A 20,312-nucleotide genomic window follows, 5' to 3' on the forward strand; every position below is an offset into this window, starting at 1 on the left:
AGAAAAGTCTAGATCCGTCCTCTTTGGAACCCCCTTTCAGGTAGTTGAAAGCAGCTATCAAATCCCCCCTCATTCTTCTCTTCCACAGACTAAACAATCCCAGTTCCCTCAGCCTCTCCTCGTAAGTCATGTGCTCCAGCCTCCTAATCATTTTTGTTGCTCTCCGCTGGACATTTTCCAATTTTTCCACATCCTTCTTGTAGTGTGGGGCCCAAAACTGGACACAGTGCTCCAGATGAGGCCTCACCAATGTCGAATAGAGGGGAACGATCACGTCCCTCGATCTGCTGGCAATGCCCCTACTTATACAGCCCAAAATGTCGTTAGCCTTCTTGGCAACAAGGGCACACTGTTGACTCATATCCAGCTTCTCGTCCACTGTAACCCCTAGGTCCTTTTCTGCAGAACTGCTGTCGAGCCATTCGGTCCCTAGTCTGTAGCAGTGCATGGGATTCTTCCATCCTAAGTGCAGGACTCTGCACTTGTCCTTGTTGAACCGCATCAGATTTCTTTTGGCCCAATCCTCGAATCTCTTATTTTCAGTTACTGATAACTTTTCCAAACCTTAACCACTTAGGCCGAAATTTTCCATGCTCGGTCTGCATGGAACCTCTGCTGGCTGAATTATTATAAAAAATATAAGGAAAATGGGTCAGCTATTTCCAATAATGGGACTATGAAAAATAAGCTGATTTACAATTGTTAAAACTTCTCTTCTTCCCCCAAACCATTTATTTGAAGAGCTCTAATCCCTTTGTGCTTTGGAGCGGGGACTTTATATTTGTCAGGGGATAATCGTGGGGTGTCAGAAAGATGTCTTTTCCTGTCAACCATAAAAATTCACCCAGATTTATTTGAGTTATATGCATCTGGAAATCACCACTTGTAGCTCAATGGAACTTGTCAGAGGTTTGCTGCTAAATTTTCTGGACATTCCATCTGCACTGAGCATACTCCAGCCCCACTGACCTTCCACTGCACCGGGCATGCTTATGTACCCTATAGAGTTTCCTAAATGCCAATATGAGCTTGCTCCTTAGACCCACATGATTTCTTGTATGCCCCTTTGTCTGCATTGAGTATGTTTTCCAGCCCCACAGAGGTAGCGCTCCAAAGAGAAAACAACAACCGCAGCAACTTCAGTTCTAGCATTCCTTAACTCCTGAGTGCTTGACTTAGCAACCTCGCTGTTCTTTTGGCTTAGGGGTTTTTAAATGTGCATATAGTGTAATGTGAACTACAAGTACAGAAGGAAGAATTATAAGGAGAAATACCTTTTTGGAAGTCCTTTTCCACTGTCTCTGGGATATGCTGATTCTCTTCTTCTTTCCGCAGATTGAAAGAACCTTACACAAAATTTAAGAGGGAAATAATTATCAATAATTAATCACTAATTTTTTCCTACATATTCATATATTTATTAAAAATCTAGAAAAAGGGGTGAATGGTGAGGCAGCAGAATTTGCTGATGACACAAAATTATTTAGGTTAGAGAACTCCAGTGAAAATTCTGAGGAACTTCAGAAAGACGTAACTAAACTAGGTGAATGGGCAATGTGATGGCAAATGAAGTTTAATGTTAATAAATGCAAAGTAGCACACATTAAAAGGACAAATTTCCATTACTCATAAACCATACAGGTTTCTAAATCAACAGTATAAACAGAAGAAAGGAATCTAGGTATCACTAGGTACAGCTCACTGAAAACCCCAGTTCAACAAACAGCTGTGGTCCAAAAAAACTAACAAGATGTTAGGATGAATAAGGAATGGGATGGACAATAGTACATACCAAAAATATGATGTAGCTTCATCCAGAATATTGTACGCAGTACTGATCACCCCTTCTCTAAAAGGCTACTACAGAACTGGAGGGGTTTCAGAGAAGGGCAATGAAAATGATTAAAGTCTTGGAAAAAAGAGACCAAAAAGATTGGGATTTTTTTTAAATTTAGAAAGGAAATGAGTAAGAGGGGACATGATAAAAGTATAGAGTATAAAATAATGAATGGAATTGAAAAGGCAACCAAGAGCTTCTGTTCTCCTTGCCTCCTAACATAAGAACAAAGGGATGTTCAGGGAAAGGTAAAAAGAAAAGGAGTACTTGTGGCACCTTAGAGACTAACCAATTTATTTGAGCACAAGCTTTCGTGAGCTACAGCTCACTTCATCGGATGCATACTGTGGAAAATACAGAAGATGTTTTTATACACACAGACCATGAAAAAATGGGTATTTATCACAACAAAAGGTTTTCTCTCCCCCCACCCCACTCTCCTGCTGATAATAGCTTATGTAAAGTGATCACTCTCCTTACAATGTGTATGATAATCAAGGTGGGTCATTTCCAGCACAAATCCAGGATTTAACAAGAATGTCTGAGGAACAGTGGGGGGGGGAAAGGAATAAACAAGGGGAAATAGGTTACTTTTTATAATGAATCAACCATTCCCAGTCTCTATTCAAGCCTAAGTTAATTGTATCCAATTTGCAAATTAATTCCAATTCAGCAGTCTCTCTTTGGAGTCTGTTTTCGAAGTTTTTTTGTTGAAGGATAGTCACTTTGAGATCAGAAATCGAGTGACCAGAGAGATTGAAGGGTTCTCCGACTGGTTTATGAATGTTATAATTCTTGACATCTGATTTGTGTCCATTTATTCTTTTACGTAGAGACTGTCCAGTTTGACCAATGGACATGGCAGAGGGGCATTGCTGGCACATGATGGCATATATCACATTGGTAGATGTGCAGGTGAACGAGCCTCTGATAGTGTGGCTGATGTTATTAGGCCCTGTGATGGTGTCCCCTGAATAGATATGTAGGCACAGTTGGCAACGGGCTTTGTTGCAAGGATAGGTTCCTGGGTTAGTGGTTCTGTTGTGTGGTATGTGGTTGCTGGTGAGTATTCGCTTCAGGTTGGGGGGCTGTCTGTAGGCTAGAACTGGCCTGTCTCCCAAGATTTGTGAGAGTGTTGGGTCATCCTTCAGGACAGGTTGTAGATCCTTGACAATGCGTTGGAGGGGTTTTAGTTGGGGGCTGAAGGTGACGGCTAGTGGCGTTCTGTTATTTTCTTTGTTAGGCCTGTCCTGTAGTAGGTTACTTCTGGGAACTCTTCTGGCTCTATCAATCTGTTTCTTCACTTCCACAGGTGGGTATTGTAGTTGTAAGAATGGTTGATAGAGATCTTGTAGGTGTTTGTTTCTGTCTGAGGGGTTGGAGCAAATGCGGTTGTATCGCAGAGCTTGACTGTAGACAATGGATCGTGTGGTGTGGTCAGGGTGAAAGCTGGAGGCATGTAGGTAGGAATAGCGGTCAGTAGGTTTCCGGTATAGGGTGGTGTTTATGTGACCATTGTTTATTAGCACTGTAGTGTCCAGGAAGTGGATCTCTTCTGTGGACTGGTCCAGGCTGAGGTTGATGGTGGGATGGAAATTGTTGAAATCATGGTGGAATTCTTCAAGGGCTTCTTTTCCATGGGTCCGGATGATGAAGATGTCATCAATATAGCGCAAGTAGAGTAGGGGCGTTAGGGGACGAGAGCTGAGGAAGCGTTGTTCTAAGTCAGCCATAAAAATGTTGGCATACTGTGGGGCCATGCGGGTACCCATAGCCGTGCCGCTGATTTGAAGGTATACATTGTCCCCAAATGTAAAATAGTTATGGGTAAGGACAAAGTCACAAAGTTCAGCCACCAGGTTAGCCGTGACATTATTGGGGATACTTGTGGCACCTTAGAGACTAACCAGTTTATTTGAGCATGAGCTTTCGTGAGCTACAGCTCACTTCATCGGATGCATAGCTACATAGGATACATCCGATGAAGTGAGCTGTAGCTCACGAAAGCTCATGCTCAAATAAACTGGTTAGTCTCTAAGGTGCCACAAGTACTCCTTTTCTTTTTTCTTTTTACGAATACAGACTAACACGGCTGTTACTCTGAAACCTATTATTGGGGATAGTGTTCTTGACGGCTTGTACTCCATCTTTGTGTGGAATGTTGGTGTAGAGGGCTTCTACATCCATAGTGGCCAGGATGGTGTTTTCAGGAAGATCACCGATGGATTGTAGTTTCCTCAGGAAGTCAGTGGTGTCTCGAAGGTAGCTGGGAGAGCTGGTAGAGTAGGGCCTGAGGAGGGAGTCTACATAGCCAGACAATCCTGCTGGCAGGGTGCCAATGCCTGAGATGATGGGGCGTCCAGGATTTCCAGGTTTATGGATCTTGGGTAGTAGATAGAATATCCCAGGTTGGGGTTCCAGGGGTGTGTCTGTGCGGATTTGATCTTGTGCTTTTTCAGGGAGTTTCTTGAGCAAATGCTGTAGTTTCTTTTGGTAACTCTCAGTGGGATCAGAGGGTAATGGCTTGTAGAAAGTAGTGTTGGAGAGCTGCCGAGCAGCCTCTTGTTCATATTCTGACCTATTCATGATGACAACAGCACCTCCTTTGTCAGCCTTTTTGATTATGATGTCAGAGTTGTTTCTGAGGCTGTGGATGGCATTGTGTTCTGCACGGCTGAGGTTGTGGGGCAAGTGATGCTGCTTTTCCACAATTTCAGCCCATGCACATCGGCGGAAGCACTCTATGTCGAAGTCCAGTCTGCTGTCTCAACCTTCAGGAGGAGTCCACCTAGAATCCTTCTTTTTGTAGTGTTGGTAGGGAGGTCTCTGTAAATTAGTATGTTGTTCAGAGGCGTGTTGGAAATATTCCTTGAGTCGGAGACGTCGAAAATAGGATTCTAGGTCACCACAGAACTGTATCATGTTCGTGGGGCTGGAGGGGCAGAAGGAGAGGCCCTGAGCTCCCAATGCAATGATGTGGCAGAAAGCACTACTGAAATCTTTGGAAGTATAAACAAGTGACTGGTGAGTAGGAGCAAGGAGGCCCTTTTATGTCTGTAGATGGCATTGGTGAGACTAGTACTGGAATGGTCGTGTCCAGTTCTGGTATTCACATTTTTAATAATGGGAGAAAGTGCAGAAAAGAGTCACAGCTGGAGAAAATGTCTTACAATGAGAGAATTAAAGAGCTCAATCTGTTTCTTTTATCAAAAAAAAGACTGAGAGGTGACTTGATTACAGTGTATGCATATCTTAATGAGGAGGAAATACCAAGGCCTAGAATGCACTTTAACCTAGCAGGAAAAGGCGTAACAGGAACCAATGGCTGGAAGTTCAATGCAGACAAAGTCAAGTTAGAAACAAGGCACAATTTTTTAACAGTGAGAGTGATAAACCATTGGAAAAAATTATTAAGGGAAGTCGTAGATTCTCCATCTCTTTATGTCTTCACATTTAGACTGGATGCCTTTCTGAAAGACCCTTTAGCCACACACAAATGATTGGGCTCAGTACAGGGTTAAATGAATGAGATTCTCTGGCCTGCGTTACACCGGAGGTCAGACTAGATGATCAGATGGGCCCTTCTGGTCTTAAACTCTATGAATCTGTGCAGGAAATGGAGCTTTCTCAGAGGCCTGTCCCAGATTGTGGAACAAATGCCCACAGGAATTAAGAACCAACAAAACCCTCAACACCTTCTACTCAAAGTGAAAGGTGTACTTCTTCTACCTTGCTTTTGCTAATATAAACACAGATCTCAGGATACAGGATTATATATTTTAGCAAAAAAGAAAAAAGGAGAAATAAAAATAAAACCCCACCAATTTCTCCTTAGGGAGAGGAAGAGAAAAAGAAACACATGACACTTTCTAGTCATATTGCTGAATGCTCTCCTGGAAGACACTCAAATATTATCATAGTGAAGGTGGTATACAAGCTTGAATAGAGTAGAATTAAAGGCTGCCTTTTAAAATTAACAGATGCAGATCAGTATAACTAAGAACACACGTTTCATGCTTCACAGGAGTTTAGGAGGGAGCCAGATAGTGGAATAGACAAAAAAATAACTGGGTTATAGCATAGGAAATGGAGGGTGTCTAATGCAACACCAGGGGGACTGGGAACTTATCGCTGGACAAAGAGTATATTAAATTGCAGCAGTGTGGCCACATCTCATCTGACCCTCCTGGTTTTAGCCCTATCCCCTCATATGTACCCACAGCTCTGCTGTATTGTTACACACCCCGCTGGGCTGTAGGCAGGTTTCAAGGATTCCCCTACAGCTCCACCCGCTAGCAGCCTCCCTGCCTCCCTTCTGGCTCCTAGTAACCAGGGATGGGCAGCTGTCCCTCAGCTCTCTCAGCCACACCCAGCACCCAACAACCAAGTACGCACTCCAGCTGCCTTAGCAGCCACCCTCCGACACACCCACTATGCATCCACCTTGTTGTCTCAACATCCACCCCATCGCACCCAAATCCAGGTCCCCACTCACATTGTTGTTCCAGGACCCTCTCCATGCACCCAGCACCACCCCAAGTCTGCCATCCACCGAGTTGCCCAAGGCAACCAACAATAACATTTCCAGCTGCCCCAGGGACCTTTCCCTGAAGTTGTTTTTGCCATCCACCTTGGAGAAGAATCCTTGGGCATGTGTCATGGGGTCCTGGGGCCTTCTTGCTACCTGCTTCCAGAAATGTGACGGGATAGGGCCTTCCCACTTACACTTGCTTCCAGTGCTTTGGATGAATTGGTGCCTCCCTCTCCAACCTCTGCTACCACTCAGGAAGCCAATGGTTCTCTTAGCTATCTAAAATGTCACACGTAAAGCTGCACACAACTTGGCAGCCACAGCTATGCAGTTGGACAATAAGAACTTGATTTGAACCAGAGTTTGCACTGACTGGGGAATTGAAATCTGAGAGAAATCCAGTAGCAATTCAGTGTGTTTGGGTTCCAGGTATCCCAGAGGGCTCCTTAGAGTAGAGTTCTTCACCTGACTCCTGTGGATGACTCATTGTTCCTATTTAAATCAATGTTCCAAACATTATGTATTCTGTTACCAAGAATTCAGACATGTATTGTTTCTTCAAAATGGAATGAGTGGGAAAGTAAGACGTAAGATTCAGAAATAAAATAATTACAACATTGCATATTGACTGCCAGAGAGACAGTGCAAAAAAGGCGCTATGGGTCCTTAGCCAAGGGAAAATCTTGCGCTTTCCCAAGGGGAAAAATCTATGGGTGGTAGTCCTGGAGAGATAAAAACTCCATGAGGCCCCTTCACAGAATTTACTCTGAATTCTTTCACCAGAAGATGAGGTTTGCTCCATCCTGGACAAAGCAGAGAGTCTGTCTCCTAAACTGCATTGACCACCTGAGATTTATGGATATCCTGGGGGATCCAACAGAGACCCAGAGATATCTGCATATAGTCTTTGTGCCTGTACACTGGGTACAGGATCTCCTGCCCTTACAGGTCCCAGACAATATGAAACAGTGGAGCAGTGCTGTCAGACAGTCTCACAAAGACAACTGCCCCTGGAATCTCACTTTCAAGGGAAGTCCCTGCTGTGAGGGGTAAAGGCTGAGGCTGTTTCCTCAGATTTACATAGGGGACTGAGGGGGGGAAATAAGCATTCTGCAGCCTTGCCCCGGGCTTCCCAACTCCATCTCCTGTGTGGATCCTCTGTAGGGCCCTGGATGGGAGCAGGGACAAGGCTGCTTTGGCACCTGTACCTTTTCTACACGGGAATGGGGTTGAATGCAGAGGGTCTCTTCCATGAGCAATCCACCGCTTTGCTGTCTCTGTGCAAATTTCGGCTATCAGTGATGTAATTTCATAGATTCATAGATACTAAGGTCAGAAGGGACCATTATGATCATCTAGTCTGACCTCCTGCACAACGCAGGCCACAGAATCTCACCCACCCACTCCTGTGAAAAACCTCTCACCTATGTCTGAGCTATTGAAGTGCTCAAATCGTGGTTTAAAGACTTCAAGGAGCAGAGAATCCTCCAGCAAGTGACCCATGCCCCATGCTACAGAGGAAGGCGAAAAACCTCCAGGGCCTCTTCCAATCTGCCCTGGAGGAAAATTCCTTCCCGACCCCAAATATGGCGATCAGCTAAATCCTGAGCATATGGGCAAGATTCACCAGCCAGATACTACAGAAAATTCTTTCCTGGGTAACTCAAATCCCACCCCATCTAATAGCCCATCACAGGCTATTGGGCCTATTTACCATGAATATTTAATTACCAAAACCATGTTATCCCATCATACCATCTCCTCCATAAACTTATAGAGTTTAATCTTAAAGCCAGATAGATCTTTTGCCCCCACTGCTTCCCTTGGAAGGCTATTCCAAAACTTCACTCCTCTGATGGTTAGAAACCTTCGTCTAATTTCAAGTCTAAACTTCCTGGTGGCCAGTTTATATCCATTTGTTCTTGTGTCCACATTGGTACTGAGCTTAAATAATTCCTCTCCCTCTCCGGTATTTATCCCTCTGATATATTTATAGAGAGCAATCATATCTCCCCTCAACCTTCTTTTACTTAGGCTAAACAAGCCAAGCTCCTTGAGTCTCCTTTCATAAGACAAGTTTTCCATTCCTCGGATCATCCTAGTAGCCCTTCTCTGTACCTGTTCCAGTTTGAATTCATCCTTCTTAAACATGGGAGACCAGAACTGCACACAGTATTCCAGGTGAGGTCTCACCAGTGCCTTGTATAACGGTACTAAAACCTCCTTATCCCTACTGGAAATACCTCTCCTGATGCATCCCAAGACCGCATTAGCTTTTTTCACGGCCACATCACATTGGCGGCTCATAGTCATCCTATGATCAACCAATACTCCAAGGTCCTTTTCCTCCTCCGTTACTTCTAATTGATGTGTCCCTAGCTTATAACTAAAATTCTTGTTATTAATCCCTAAATGCATGACCTTACACTTCTCACTATTAAATTTCATCCTATTCCTATTACTCCAGTTTACAGGGTCATCCAGATCCTCCTGTAGGGTATCCCTGTCCTTCTCTAAATTAGCAATACCTCCCAGCTTTGTATCATCCGCAAACTTTATTAGCACACTCCCACTTTTTGTGCCCAGGTCAGTAATAAAAAGATTAAATAAGATTGGTCCCCAAACTGATCCTTGAGGAACTCCACTGGTAAACTCCCTCCAGCCTGACAGTTCACCTTTCAGTAGGACCCGTTGTAGTCTCCCCTTCAACCAATTCCTTATCCACCTTTCAATTTTCCTATTGATGCCCATCTTATCCAATTTAACTAAAAATTCCCCATGTCGCACGGTATCAAACGCCTTACTAAAATCTAGGTAAATTAGATCCACTGCCTTTCCTTTGTCTAAAAAATCTGTTACTTTCTCAAAGAAGGAGATCAGGTTGGTTTGGCATGATCTACCTTTTGTAAAACCATGTTGTATTTTGTCCCATTTACCACTGACTTCAATGTCCTTAACTACCTTCTCCTTCAAAATTTTTTCCAAGACCTTGCATACTACAGATGTCAAACTAACAGGCCTATAATTACTCGGATCACTTTTTTTCCCTTTCTTAAAAATAGGAACTATGTTAGCAATTCTCCAATCATACGGTACAACCCCTGAGTTTACAGATTCATTAAAAATTCTTGCTAATGGGCTTGCAATTGCTTGTGCCAATTCTTTTAATATTCTTGGATGAAGATTATCTGGGCCCCCCGATTTAGTCCCATTAAGCTGTTTGAGTTTCGCTTCTACCTCAAATATGGTAATGCCTACCTCCATATCCTCATTCCCATTTGTCATGCTACCATTATCCCTAAGATCCTCTTTAGTCTTATTAAAGACTGAGGCAAAGTATTTGTTTAGATATTGGGCCATGCCTAGATTATCCTTGACCTCCACTCCATCCTCAGTTTTTAGCGGTCCCACTTCTTCTTTCTTTGTTTTCTTCCTATTTATATGACTATAGAACCTTTTACTATTGGTTTTAATTCCCTTTGCAAGGTCCAACTCTACTTGACTTTTAGCCTGTCTCACTTTATCCCTCCATGTTCTGACCTCAATAAGGTAGCTTTCCTTGCTGATCCCTCCCTTCTTCCACTCCCTATATGCTTTCTGCTTTTTCTTAATTACCTCTCTAAGATGCTTGCTCATCCAGCTTGGTCTACAACTCCTGCCTATGAATTTTTTCCCCTTTCTTGGGATGCAGGCTTCCGATAGCTTCTGCAGCTTTGATTTAAAATAATCCCAGGCCTCCTCTACCTTTAGATCCATAAATTCTTCAGTCCAATCCACTTCCCTAACTAATTTTCTTAATTTTTGAAAGTCAGCCCTTTTAAAATCAAAAACCCTAGCTGCAGATTTATTTTTATTAATCCTTCCGTTCAGTTTGAACTGAATTAGCTCATGATCACTTGAGCCAAGATTATCCCCTACAACCATTTCTTCTATGAGGTCCTCATTACTCACCAAGACCAAATCTAAAACGGCATCCCCTCTAGTCGGTTCAGCAACTACTTGCTGAAGGAATCCACCAGCTATCGCATCTAGGAAAATCTGAGCAATCTGAAAATCTGAAATCTGAAAATTATTACTAACACTCGTCCTCCAGTCTATATCTGGGAAGTTAAAGTCTCCCATGATCACACAGTTTCCATTAGTATTTACTTGATTAAAAACATTAAAAAGGGCTCTATCCATATCCAAATTAGATCCCGGCGGTCTACAGCACACCCCAAGCACTATCCCAGGGGAGGCTCTAATAGTTTTCTTCCCCAATTTAATTTTTGCCCAGACGGACTCAGTCATATCCATTTCATCGCTTCTTATTTCTTTACATTCTATCTCATCATCGATATACAGTGCTACTCCACCACCTTTACCTTTATTTCGGTCTTTCCTAAACAGCACATACCCTTCAATACCTGTAGCCCAGTCATGACTACTATTCCACCAGGTTTCTGTTATACCTACAATATCTGGTTTCACTTCCTGCACCAGTAACTCTAGTTCCTCCATTTTGTTACCTAGGCTCCTCGCATTAGTGTACAAACATCTTAATTTTTGCTGTTTGGCCTCACTCACATTCTGTACCCTATTAGGCACGGTTATTTTACTACCAGTATAACCTATTAGACTTGTATCTACACTGCCCTTCCTCCTACCTACGGCTGTATCCACTCTTTCTTCATTTTCTTTCCACTCAATGCTAAATTCTGGCGTGGAGATTACCTGGACATCTCCCAACCATCTCCCCCAAATTCCTAGTTTAAAGCTCTCTTAATCAGTTGTGCCAGCCTCCATCCTAGAAGTCTATTTCCTTCCCTACTCAGATGAAGTCCATCCCGAGAAAACTGTCCTCTGTCCATGAATGCCTCCCAATGGCCATACATCCCAAAGCCCTCCTTATAGCACCACTGCCTGAGCCATCTGTTGATAGTCATAATCTTGTCACACCTTTGTTGCCCTTCTCTAGGAACAGGCAGAATCCCACTAAAGATCACCTGAGCCTCAATTTCCTTAAGCGTCCTCCCGAGCCTAGCATAGTCTCCCTTAATACTTTCCAGCGAGAATCTAGCCGTATCATTTGTTCCCACATGAAGGATAATTAGGGGATTCTTTCCCGCACCCTTTAGAATCCTTTTCAACCTCAGGTCTACATCCCGTATCTTAGCACCTGGAAGACAGCACACCCTCCTATTTTCTGGATCAGCTCTGGTTACAGGCCTATCTATTCTTCTCAGTAAAGAGTCCCCAATCACATAGACCTGCCTTTTCCTAGTGATGGTGCTATTCTCCAGTCTATCCCCTGTTCCCTCTGGCTGCAAGTTCTTTCCATTCCCATTCTCCCTTGTAATCCTTTTTAACCCATCCTGTATCCTCCTGGGGCTCATATTTGGTGTAATCTCCATTAACTCTTCCCCCTTTTCCTATAGGACTAGCCGCTCTTCTCTTCTTCCTTGCCCTTCCACCTTCAGTCACTACCTGCTGAGCCCCTTCTTCATTTTCCAACTCTGAAAACCTATTCCTAAGCTCTCTTTCTCCTTCACTAGCCCGTCTTTTCCTCTGCCTAGTTCTTTTAGTCACATGCTTCCACTGACCACTTTCCTCACCCAACAGTCTCCCCTCAGAATTCTTCAGTCCTCCTTCTATCTGCAAGTCTGAGCTTTTCCCTTCAGCTGCCTCATGTCTTTGCTCCATAATCTGCTCAAACCTCTTCCTAAACTCTACCAGACTTTCCACCTGCATCTCCAATCCTCGGATCTTTTCCTCCATCAGCTCTATCAGATGGCATTTGATGCTGACAAAACTCTTACCAGGTAGCCCCTCGAGGATCATATACATACTGCTGCTTCCACATCCAGTCATCTTCATTGTGTCTTCCACTACATGGGTCACTCCCTCTGCTGCCTCTGTATCTGTCATAGCCTTCCCACCTAAATCCTGTTAATCTGGGAAACACAAACCACCCCAAAACACCACCCCCCACAGCAAAACCAAACCCCACACAAGTATCACAATACGAACTCCCCTTTCAAACTCCCACTGAAACGCCCCTGTTTACAGCTCTGTTTGCTGGCTCCTGTGCCGCTGCAGCTGCTTCCCCTGTGACTGTCCTCCTGCTGTCAGCCTCATTCACGGGTGGGGGAGGGCCCCCACTCATGTGATAGGGCCCATATTCAGGTGGATGAGTCCAAAATCAGGGGCACAGCGTGCTTATGTATGGGGACAGGGCTGCTATCGGGGGACAGCCTCCCTCCCTTTCAGGGAGGAAAAGGTCTCATATAAAGGTCTCATATAACAGAGCGTTTTGCCTTCTGTCCCACAAGGCCAGTCACAGTTTTTTCTCTGTTGCATTTCTGATCAGATGTCTTTTAGGATTTCTGATCATTTGAGGGGATATTTTCCTGCACTCCCTCATATTTAGGACACTGGAGTAGAAAGAGTCTCCTGTCTCAGTCTCTCTCCTCTGTCGTGCTGGAAGCACACTCATTCCTCTCTGGACTTGGATTGCTTTATGCCTCCTAATTCTCACCTCTAGTTGTGGTCACTGATTCTGTAACCGGAGACAATCTGCCCTCGTCCTGCCCAGGTCACTGTAGTGAAGCTGCTAGGGTGACCGGTCTCTGCAGGGTTCTGCAGCAGTCCCGCTCGTTGCTATTTTTGATTTCTTTTTCCAGTGACTGATGTGTTGGAGTTTTAGTTGCTGGTCTAGCATTCTGAGCACATCTTGGTTTGGATCACTCGTTTCTGGCTGTGGATTTAATAGAATTGGCTCAGCTCTGCTCCGCAGCTGCTGGTGCTGAAGTCCCCATGCACTGACCTGCAGCCGGAGGGTTTCTATGAGGGTTTTACAGTAGTCAATATAATCCGTTCTTAGCTTTGGGGCCCAGATCTCACTCCCATGTAGCAGAATGGGTTGGATGTTGCTCTCAGACAGTTTTAGCAGCAGTTTCACTGGGGAGCGGGATCTATTTAATTATTTATGTATGGCGTAGATACCCTGCAGCACTCTTCCTTGCAGTGTTTTGACAGATGATCTGAAACTTCCTGATGTGTTTATTATCAGGCCCTGTACATATAATACAGGGTATGTTCAACCTCCATGTCTCTCTAATACGATTTATAGACTAATAGACTTGAAGGCCAGAAGGGACCATCATGATCATCTAGTCTGACCTCCAGCACTTTGCAAGGCACAGAACCTCACCCACCTCTCTGTTTTGATTGTTTTCAGGCTTTACCTGGAAAATCATGATTTTTATTTTTACTGTGTTGACCTGGAACACAGCAGTCTGTTTCATATGTATTCACCCAGACCTCGATCCAGTCAGGTCACTCCCATTCCACACAGCCCATCCCCAGGTCACTTATGCTATTTAAAGTCCCAGCTTGCTCAGAGATTCACTTTTAAATGTGCCTTACATTGCTCACTCAATATTCAAATAGTGATGATTCTCATTAGGGGATGTGATGGCTTTTCTTCTGCAAACTTTTAGTGATATGAACGCTATGCTGTACTGCACAGAATGCACACAGCCTTCCTCTAGTTAGCTTGCTTTCACTCCTAACTTTGTCTAATGGAGTAGAGCAGGGGCAGCAGATAGGACTCTTAAGGAATAGAGTCTAGTGGTTAGAGCAGTCCTGGGTTCTATTTTTAGCTCTGGGAGGGAAAACCTAGTAATTAGAGCAGGACTAGGAGTCAAGGCTCCTGGTTCTGTCCCTGACTGGGAAAGGAGTAAGTCTAGTGGTTAAAACACCATGGCTGGGAGTTAGGCCTGCTGGGTCCTACTCCAAGCTTTGAAAGGGAAGTGGAACCTAGTGATTTAGAACAGTGGTGGAGAATGGGAGTCGGGACTCCTGGGTTCTATTTCTGACTCTGGGAGGGGACTGGGGTCTAATGGTTAGCAAATGGGTAACTAGGAATCCAGATTCGTGGGTCCTATTCCTGGCTCTGCCACTGACTTGTTTGACTGTGGGCACCACCTGAACTATTATCTCACTTTTATTTCATTCTCCCCAAGACTATTTCTGGGAATCAGAGTTGCTGGCTGAGATCAGTGAAAGATCCTGGCACCCATTAAGTGTGAAGCCTTTTGGGAGATTGTCATGCAATAACATGATTCCAGCAGTTGGGGCTTTAAGAAATACATTAAAATCACGGGACTGTTTACATTAAGGAAATTTGCAAAGGTTTTGCTACACTACTGGAAATTCCCCTTCCCCGCCACAATATAAATATTCTGAACTGGTACAATTTACTTTGATAAATTACCTAGCCACATCAGCATAAACTCCACTACTTCAAATTATCTAGTTACATTGGCGTAGCTATGCTAGTGCAAATTTCCTAGTGTAGACAGGCTTGAAGAGAAGCTGTTATAACTGTTATAAACGAGGAAAGGGCCTGTCCCTGTCCTGACTACTTCACTCTCTCTCATTGGTATTTACTGAGAGCAGTGGGTGTGGAGGCTGCTTTACAGATCTGTGTCAACGCTCGGATACCATGGTAATGAGTGCAGTATAGTAACACAGGGAGAGAGAAGCAGAGGGCCCTGTTCCAAGGAGTCCTGCTCTAAATCAATCCCACAACTCAGTGGAGAAGATGGCAAACTGTGGGGATCTAGGTGAATGTTGGGGGCAGAGGGAGGGGGAATCCAGAGGCCCAGAGGAGAAGGAGTGAAGGGAGCTGCTCCTGGGAAGGGTTATTTTCCCTTTCAATGACAGCTCCTCCCAGAGATTAGCACTTCAGGCCACTTCCTCAGGGAGGAGATTTTAGAAGTTTGAAGACAAGGAGTGGGGGACTGTTCGTCTCAATATGGTGGTTGCCCTCAAAGTAGGGGAAGGTCTTTGTGGTGCACCGTCGGCTGTAACTGGTGGAGTATCGGTGGAATTTAACGGTGCTGTGCCCAGGGCTGGCACCCTGTTCTTGGGCTGCTGGGGATCAGTTCAGTCTCCAATGCTGGTCAAAGCGGAGGTCTGAGGGCTGCACACAAGCTACTATGACCACTCCAGCTGTCAGGAACAGCCAACATGAGGAACTCCCTGACCACGCTCACTTCCTTCCATCACCCTCCTGCTCAGGGCACGGAACAGAGATAGAACGTGGACCTAGTTTCAGTGGGGCCGCGCTTGCCAGCAATGCCCTCTTACGTGTGCAGTGCAGCCACATTGTGCCGGCAGAGCAAGTGGACAGTGGTCACAATGCAACCATGACGTACACAGCCCCACATAGGTTTCTGTCTGTGAGGGGGCATGAGATCAGCAGGTAGGAAGGGGGCCAATGAGTCCCACAGGGATTGATGTCTCATCCAATCTTATTTAATACTTGCATTAATGGTGTAGAGGAGAATGGCATAAACACAGAGCCCACCTTTCTCTGCACACATTGAGACCAGGTCCTCTGAGGTGGCTGGCAGGACACTCAGTCACTTACATTCCAACTAGCCCTGCTCTCTTTGCCCGAGGGGACTGGGTTGTCTTTACAGTTACAGAGTTGCTGGATTTCTGGACAGACTCCATCATTATCAGATGAGAGCTGCACTCTACACACAAGTTACTATACGCAGATAAACAATGAAGCAATCTCATATCCTAGCAATTATCAGGCTCACCCAGATCCCCACCTTTCACTCTGCCTCCCCGCACTGCACTCTTACTGGCCTTCCACTTTCAGTTCCTTTGTTTTCTGGCCATTTCTGGGAAATGGAGTATCTGGCTCTTTTTGATAAATGCTCCCTTCTTATTCAGAGTCGGGATGCTCTGTGTCATCCCCTCGGGTGCTGGATAACGTGCTCAGATCTCCTGTTCTGCCTCCGCTAACACCCACAAGTAAACATGAGGAAGGACCATTTTCTCATTGCATTACCCTCCCCTTCTCTTTACTCGAAAATATGTATGTGTGCGCATGTGTCATCAGTGTGTACATGTGTCCGTAGGACTGATTCTCCTTCCTTTCTCACCCCTAAGACCTCCTTCTACCACAGCCAGAACTGGGAGATTGGCCTATTACCTCCTCCCAGGAGACAAGCTATCCATTTTCATTTAGCCCATTGAGAAGCTGTAGCGCCTTCCTGCTTTGGAGTGACGGCTGCTGAAGCAGATTCCAGTCACACAGCAGGAGTAGATCTCTACTGCAGTTCAGTGGGTTCCTGGCTGCCCCTGTGGGCTCACTATGTGGCCTGAGGTTGTATCAGGCAGCCAGCAATATCTGATCTATCCATGCTCCTCTGTGAACAGCCCAGATGGTTTCCCATTTCTGGGATATTCATGCATCTTTGGTGCCCTCTAGCACACCAGTGTCCACATTCTCCCTCATGGAACCAAACATTTGGTCCTGAGGATCGATAAGGAGCAGCAGCTCCAATCCCAGCTCACTTCTTTCATGATTGCCAGGTAGCAAGTCTTGGAACAACTAGTTCCCTGAGTGCCTACTTTGTGGCCTCCCTTTCACCAGGTAGATCTTTAACTGTTGGTCAGTTGGTTTAGCTCTTACTTATTACAACCAATGTAGTTATACTTTAGGATTCGTTCGGTAGCTGAGTCCCACCCTCAGCTGGGATTCCTGCCCCTGCTTCATCCAGGCTTCCCCAGCTATGCTCCAGGTCCAACCAGTCTGTGTCCCGTCCAAATGAGGATCCTCCTCCAAACACTCTGGCCAGCCCACCCCAACCACGCTTCCTCCATCACAGGGATGAAGTGTATCTTTATTCAGTTTCTGGATTTCAGATGTTTAAATTTGTGTTATATTCATTCAACCAGATCCCAGATCACATGGATGGCCAGGGAGAGGGGCTCTGACACAGCAAGAGGAGCAGGATGCCCCAGATTCCAGAACACATAGCAGGCAGGAAGAAGGGCTCAGATCCCTGCAGAGGGGTAGGGCGTCCCTGGATACAAGAACACGTGTGGAAGGGGACAAGTCAGGGCTAACAGGCCCCTCCCACCTTAAATCCCCAACTTCCTCTGATACCTCTCACATTCTCTGACCCCGCCCTTCTCACCTCCCTTTCCCCCAATCCTTATCCCATTCCCCCATACCTAACCCCTGACCCATCTTCCTTCTCTTCCATTTCCATGTGTCCCCCTCCTAACCATATCCCCATCCCTCACTGCAGGCCCAAACCCTGTCCCCCTATTCCCACCTACTCTTGCACCCCTAATCACCCCTCACCTCCCTGGGAGCATTAGTTTGTGTAGTTTATTTTCTGTTCAAAAATAGTTTCAGCTTGTTTTGTTGATTCTGCTGTACTCGGATTACATTTCCCTACAGTAAAAATCCCCTTTTATTTCAGATTTCTTCATTGGGTTGGATTTGAACTCACAGAGACTGGGGCAGGTTGAAGCTTAGAATTAATGACTGTGATATTCCCTAACAGGTACTGAGGTGCTGTAAGGCAGAGGTAGTTTTCTAGATAGTTAACCTAGCTTGTCATTTAGCGCAAGAGGCTTCTGACGAGCTAGGCTAGAGTGGCAAAATCTTTTTCAAATAATTTTTTAATTTGATTTTCCCCCAAGGGCTGGTGGTTGCCATCCCCTCTCTTGGGGTAACTGTCGAGTGTTGAATTTCTTGATGCAACGACCTGAGCCCTGGTTTGAGCTCTATCTGTGAGCACAAAAAGGTTGCCAAAAGCTCTCACGTTTAAGAAATTCTTTTCGGAGGAGCGACTATACCTCAGGAAGCCCTTGGTCAAATGTCTCCAAATCTGGATTACTAACAGAACCCCACATCCCTATGAAGCAAGGCAATCTGAGTAACCCTGTAAATTTTAGGGCACTTAGAAAAGTGAGCTTTCAATGGAAACATTGTCCTAACCTTAACTATAGCAGGGCTGTCACTCTGCTATAAAACCTTGAGAAATCACCATCTCTGAAGACTCAGGGCCATCTGAATTCCTGGGTGTATTCCTTACATAAAAAGACTATGAAAAGAAAACAAGATCCTTGGGACTGTCCTGATTTTCCTGTTTTCCCAGACAGATTTCATCCTGGCTTTTCTTCAGGAGGAGGATGGTGCCTTCACACCCAGGGTCACACACCACAGGCATATAGATGGAACACCCATGAAAAGCAGAGACAGGGCAAATAAGAATAGTTCTCAGTAAACTGCGGGGGAGCTGGCCAGGTGAAATGGGAGATGATGTTACATACTCTCGGGTAAAGATGATACTTGGACAAGTTATATTCTCAGATGATTTTATTCTAAGAACCGCAAATTTGCACCATTACCTCTATCTCAGACATGCGTTTCTGAGCAATGGAAATATTAAAATCAGCTTCTTACTGAAGTGCATGTATCTGAGGAACTCCTTCACCAAATACTCCCATTCTTGAACCTCTAACTCTGTCCCTGGCACAAATGAGAATCTTCAAGCCAATCAGTGTGTGCCTGTGGATTTAAGAGCACTTTGAAAGATCAGCTTTTACACCAGAAGCTTTGTTTTCTGGCAAAAAATCCAAAAGCAGAGCTTCCAGGTGAAGCAGGCAGAGAACTTAATGAGCCCAACACATGTTCTCAGAAAGCTTCTGCGGAAAGTACTCAAGAGTCTCAGTTTACAGGTGTGGCTCCAGAGAAATGGCACAGCAGATCACCTTGATCCACATGTGAGCTCAGGTGACAGACACTTTGGCTTGCAACAGAGCCCCAGGTGTGTGCCAAAACATATTAGAAGAACGGGAAAATGCTGATATATGATGGTTGTGCCTCAGGATCCCATTGTTGAAAAGACCCTAATTTTGGACTAACCCTACCGCAAGACCTGATGAGACACAGCAAATTTCAAGGCAATCTAAGTACGCACATGGATTATAGAGCACGTAAGAAATGTCAGCTGTTAAACAGTAAACTAGTTTCAACCTTAAGTACAGTGGAGCTACCATGCCACTATAAGCCCCTTTGATTAGCTGCCTGAAGGTACTGATTTATTTATGTCAAGTTAAAAATGTGACAATTGGAAACTCAACATTAAATTCATGAAACAAAATCAATCAGTGGTATCTCCCTCCGCAGACGCCAGCAAAACTCAACCAACAATAAAACTCCCAAAGATATTACAAGGCCCATACCCAACCCAGCCCTCGCTACAACCGTCTATCTGCAAAAGCTCTAGGAAATAGTTATGTCTCGGCCACCCTGCCCTGGATCCCACATATTGCTGCAAAATGCCAGGCAGGGGCCCTTACTCAGATGAAGTCTATATACAGCACTAGGGATGCATACATCTGCGCAGGCCCTGGAATCCTCACCCCATTCTCCTTCCATAGCGGAAGAGCACCACCCCCCTCTCCAGGAAACCCTTATGTCCAAGAGATGGAGGCAGCATTTGAATCTACTAAGTAGGAATCAAGTTGGGAACAAATCCTCCCGTTCAGTGTTGCAGCAATTACACTCTTAGTGTGGAAAAATGATTTTTTAAAATCAGACACACTGACACCACTTACCCTGTCCTGAGTATTGTATGTGCTGTTGGAAATCAGGAAACAGGCTTTGTAAACTCTCCAGAAATTGCTTACAGGTCACTTCCCCCTTCCGCTGGATCACATCCAACAATATTCTTCTTTTGTCCTCTGCATCCTTTCCTTTGTTGATTCGATGGTAGTCCTGCTGTGTGATCACCAACTGGCCACCTTACCAGCATTGTTTTGAAGTAATTTGACCAGGTTATTTTGTTCCCTGCATATCATCTCCAAGGCCTTTTCATCAGTGGCCGCTGTTACCGAGTCCCATGGTCTGGAACAATAATTCACTATTAAATATATATATTATTTTTTCCCTAAGGATCAAGAAATAAACATTTGAAGCCGCTAAAGCTAGACTACATTTAATGTCTGGGGAACTGATTCTTTCAGTAAGATATAATCAGGAAGTCAAACAGTTGTAGAGAGACAATGGCCAGTTGCAGCTGTTTTCTCTCCTAGCTAGATTGATGTGCTCCACTCACCAGAATGAGTTAAATTGTGACC

At 44.8% G+C, this 20,312-nt stretch overlaps 1 long non-coding RNA gene across 1 annotated transcript in view; it reads right to left on the reverse strand.

Moving 5' to 3' along the window:
- The window catches only part of LOC141988515 (uncharacterized), a 28,301-nt gene extending 8,286 nt beyond the window's left edge, over positions 1-20,015 (reverse strand). The window contains exons 1-2 of the long non-coding RNA XR_012639762.1: positions 19,791-20,015; positions 1,275-1,346 (exon numbers count right to left, since the gene is read on the reverse strand). This is a non-coding gene — a long non-coding RNA (uncharacterized LOC141988515). The remainder of the gene's footprint in view (positions 1-1,274; positions 1,347-19,790) is intronic.
- Positions 20,016-20,312: the final 297 nt, after the last annotated feature.

This window comes from Natator depressus, chromosome 6 (assembly GCF_965152275.1).
Source record: "Natator depressus isolate rNatDep1 chromosome 6, rNatDep2.hap1, whole genome shotgun sequence".
Classification (NCBI taxonomy): Eukaryota; Metazoa; Chordata; order Testudines; family Cheloniidae; genus Natator; species Natator depressus.